The sequence below is a fragment of the Chionomys nivalis genome, chromosome 18, assembly GCF_950005125.1.
Source record: "Chionomys nivalis chromosome 18, mChiNiv1.1, whole genome shotgun sequence".
NCBI classification, from domain to species: Eukaryota; Metazoa; Chordata; class Mammalia; order Rodentia; family Cricetidae; genus Chionomys; species Chionomys nivalis.
Genome location: NC_080103.1, coordinates 41,757,557 through 41,762,572, shown reverse-complemented (window position 1 = coordinate 41,762,572; position 5,016 = coordinate 41,757,557).

Genomic DNA, 5,016 nt, shown 5'->3' with positions numbered 1-5,016 from the left:
TGAATAACCAGTAATTGAAAACTATTCAAACTGGGACACATAAACTTCATCAGTAAAGGTATCAGAGAGAAAAGGCCTAAGCTCAAAGCATGGCACGATAGCAACACCCTGCAGTAGCGGGCTCCTGAGGATAGAAAGAGATGAAGATCATATGATGAGCTGATGGCCCTAAAGAAATGCTGTGGTTTCCACACAGGGTTTCAGGTAATCTCACGACAGCCTCTACTTTCAGCCTACAAACCCTCAATCTCTTCCCCCAGATATGTCTTTGAAAACAATTTCAGATGCACATGCCTCACGCTAAGCCTCCCTAAGCCTGATATCCGTAGCAAATGCTTTCCAATGCCCTGTTGTTTTAGAGAAAAACCATTAGCGTTCTGTGTGCCTAATCCAATCATCTGCTCTTTGTCAGGGAGCTCTTGCACATTCTGTCATTGCCTTTCAGTTAAGCAACGTGCACTAAAGTTTGGCAAACTCTCCGAGAACTCTCCCTAGTGTTAGTCTGCCTATTTGTGCTTGCTTGCTAGTTCAACACATCTTCACATAGATAGAAGAAATCGTGATGATGCCATTGTTAAAGCGAATACTCCCAGGAATGTCTGCTCACATGCTGGCATCAGAGTCTATGTCCAGGAGCATCCTTCCCTTGCCAGAATCAATTGCTCGCTTGCCAGTGTCACCCAGGTAAGTGCTGGGCCTCACTCTGGAATCTTATCTGTCATTTCTCTACCTCTTTCCTCTTTAGCTGTCTCTCCTTAATCCTGCTCATTTTGATAACATTTTTTGGTCAAAATATTTTGTATAAGTTTTCTATAATCATAAAAGATCTCGGAGAGCCTGTTGCTTCAGAATTGCAATCACTTTTTCAATCTTGTCATAGATGAATTGCATGCTGTATCTGGTGTGGATTGTTAAGCCCTAAGGCATGGACCATATTGTCCCCTGTGGTTTGTGTTGGTTTTGTGTTCTTCTCTGACTTTTTTTTTAAAGAATAGCACTAAGTACACAGCTTGTGTTCAACAAATAATAAATAATAATCATGGATTTCATTTGCAGGTGGGATCATTTGAGAAATGGAATATTTTCATGCGAGCTTGCCAATGAATTCTCTCTCCACTCAGGAAAAATGTCCTAATGTGCTCCTGCCCTGAATTCAGGTTAGATTAGTTGAACAATTTATTTTTGGGATCATGTCCTAGAGCACATCAGGGTACTAAAGAAAACAGGCCAGCAGAAATGTAATGCCCCTGGGGTAATTGTGTACTGTGTGATAACAGCAAGGGTCTATGGTTACAGTTTTGCACAGGTGTATTCCCACAATGCTGGATCAGGAGACAATTAGGTTTCCAAAGCCACCACCATCCTGCTCTTCTGAAACACGCAGAAAGGAGAGGTGCCTGCATTTAGTGGAAGTAGATATGATTTTCTTCTTCACTTTCTAAATTCATACAACATAAATTTCCTGATGGGGGAGTGTGGGCCCAACACCATGACAGGCAATAGCAAGAAGCTGATGAATAGCATCCATGACTTCCACCAAGGATCTCGCAGTCTTAGGAAGTAGACAGATGTATAAACAATCACAATGGTTTGTGGTGTGCTAAATGAAATGTTTAAGGGTCATCTGCCCAAAGTACTAGTAAAATAAAACAGTGTGCACTCTAATCTTGGTCAATCTCTGACTTCCCCATTGTATTTCTTCCACACATAGAATAAGCATCACTTTCTCTTTTGGGGATACTGCGTGTCATTATACTCAGAGATCTACCTGCTTCTGCCTCCGGAGTGCTGGGAGCAAAGGTATGGGCCACACTCCATATGCAGTTTTCTTTTTTTGTTGTGTCTTTACCTGTGTTTTTGTATTAGACTAATACTGGCCTAAGGCTTTGGAAATGTTACTTCTGTTTCCATGTTTTTGGAAGTCTTATAGAACTATAGTGTGGACCCATCTGGGCTTGAATTTCTTTTCTGTCAGAATCCTTTCAATGTTGTTTCAATCGCCTTTAATTATTGTGGGTTTGTTTAAGTTATCAATGTCTTCTTGGTTTGCCTTTGGTGGTTAAACCAAACTTTAGGGAACTTAGAAATTCATCCAATTCTTTTAGATTTTCTAACTTAGTGAGAAATACACACACACACATGCACACACGCACACACACAATTTCAAAAGTAAAGCTGAATGTCGGGGCTCATGGCTCTCATTCCAGCATTTAAGAGTCTAAAGCCACAATTTTGCCATGGCTTGAAATGAGCTATAGAGTGAGTTCCAGGCCATTCTGGGAACAGAGTAAGACAATGTGGAGAGAGAGAGAGAGAGAGAGAGAGAGAGAGAGAGAGAGAGAGAGAGAGAGAGAGAGGAGTTAATGAAGAGATGAAAAATACTTCATTATGAATTATTTCAAAAAAAGAGTTTAAAGTTACAGTGCTATAAGCCCTGCATCCTCAATATAGTTTATAAATATGTGTGTGTAAATCAATAAGTTACTACTAAAAGTGATAATAATACAATGTAGTATAAAAGAATACATCATTGCTTGTAAATAACAATTAAGACTGATACTTTAACAACATTCAAGAGTCATAAAATAAATACTATATATGACGTGAAATAAAGTGAGTTTTAGAAAAATTAATTATGCTGCGGTATCCATCTTATAAATGTGACTGAATAGTGCTAACAGAAGTATATATGCAAAATCCAAAAAGACAAAGGAATGTACAGGAGGAGAAACAGCAAATTCAGAAGAATGTATTCCTCTCTAGGGAGGGGATAACCATCAGTAAAAGGCACATGAGGAATATCAAACAGGTGTGTAACATTTTCTTTGTCTAATTGTGGACATATGGCCTCTTGATACATAATTCTTCATGATTTTTATTTGTCCGAAACAACTCCAAATACCTTGGGCAGGCACAAACGCTATGCATATATGGGGTATACCGCACTCAGTTCAAGGGGAAGGTAGAGCTATCGTTTTGTTTTTCCCTTTTCTCCTGCCTAAATAGTCAGGGCTCCCTGGGAGCATGACTCTGTGCAGTGTGTGTGTGATGCTTGCTTCTTGGAGCTCCGTCTCTCTCTGATCAGTAGTAAATCACACATTTTACTACACAGAATGTTACAAAGACATGCTAAGAAACAATGTCCCTTTAGTACACAGAAATCATTTACCTGATAAGTGTTCTTATTCCTTAAAACAATCCTTATGTAAGAAGCAGTTGGAGAGTGTGTCCCTTTAGCAAAACAATAGCAGTTCAGCCTGTGGCCTCCAAAACCATGGGGTCTCAACCAGGTTTACAGCACCAGGGATGAGCTTCTGCCGGTGGAGGGGTCCTTAAATCCATTTAGAAAACTTTTGGTAGCCCCTAGCATTCATGCCACTCCTGCAAAAATGGGCATCACTCTCCTGGATGGTTATTATTGTAGTTCACAAGGTTTCCAGCTGGATAAGACTGATGTTGTTTTTTCTCATCTTGCAACCTACAAAGCACCTTTCAGCATCCCGAGTACCAGCCGGAATACCCATAGATCAATGCAACCTAATCTCCCCTTCCTTCAACAGAGAAATTTCTAAATGCAGCTTCTGGTGGCTAATACAGAGAGGCTCAAGATTAAAGTGCTAAGAAAAAGTGACTATGGGATGCTAAGTCCTACCTAGGACATCTATACCATACTCCCTCAACTTTCAAGGACAATTGGTGTAGCTTGTGACTCTTAACTTTCAAAATTCAAATTTCTAAAGTGTTATAAATACTATAGGTAAATAGAACAAATACACAAGTAAAAAAGAAATAAAAAATTATTAAATTTGGGGCAGTAAGATTTAAATGAGTCAAGACAGATTTACTTCTTACAGGTTCATGGGAGTGTCTCGTAAGGTGTCACGAAGCTATAGACTGAAAAGTTCAAGCAAATATAAGAAACGAGTACGCTCTTTCATAGGAAGAAAACCACACGCCTAGGGAACTCAGCATTTGTAGCTGATATGGTTTCCCAACCTTCTGGCTCTTGCCAGCATTCCAGGAAGCGCAGAGTCCAGTGCTGCACCTACAGAAGGAAGGAAAGGAGCTGAGACTCTGGACTCTGCTGCCTACTGTAGGCAGGCACTGTAAACACACCATCCGCTTTCCATTCTCACAAGAACCTTTGCTGAGCTGAGAAGTGTCATTCCCCTTGCCTAAAGTGGCTCAGCAAGGGTCCATCACTTGGTCTAGTGCTCTCACACAAACCACGGGATCAGAATGCAGACGGAATTTGTGCACACCCAAAGCTCTGTTTGCCTGCACTGCCTACTCTCCACCTAGTGATGGGGTGGAGGGAGGAGATAAGCCAGCAGCAGTCACTTCCCTGCAATCTCGGAAGCAATATTACCCCGCAGGGAGCAAACGTTCTTATTACAATGCTTTGTGGGCCCCCAAAGAACCGTAGTATATAAAAAGATATAAAGTGTGCCTGCGGTATTAAATTTTCATGGGACAAGGGGATCAACCAGGGGAGAAAACGTCTGAGTTTCCAGAGGGGAATGATAATGAAAAAAATACAAAGAGGCTGAGAATGTCTCCTGTGTTTCAAACACAGCATACAAGTCTATTTTAAGTCGTTTTTCAGACTTCACATATAAACCCCAGATCAGAACATATGTTTCTCAATTCTACTAAATGTAAGTTTTCCGGCACCAATGGGTCCTTTCTTTCATGTGTTACAGGAAGGTTTCATGCTGGTCAGATCGTGGATTTTAGAGTTAGGCGGATGTATCAAGTTGGCAAGTTAGCTCAGCTATTCATAGTGTTTGCATTAACATGGACCCCCTTGGGTTTCATCTTACTTATGGGACCACTGAAATAATGAACTTCAATTGCATGTGAAATGATAAGTAAAGATGAGGCTTTTCCTCTGCATTTGGCTACTAATTCCTTTGAATAGTAAATCTCTTCATTAGCAAGAAGAACGTAAAATAATTGGTTAAAATAAACGTCCTTTTACTTTAATAGAAGCCCCTAATGTCTTTTTACTTTTAT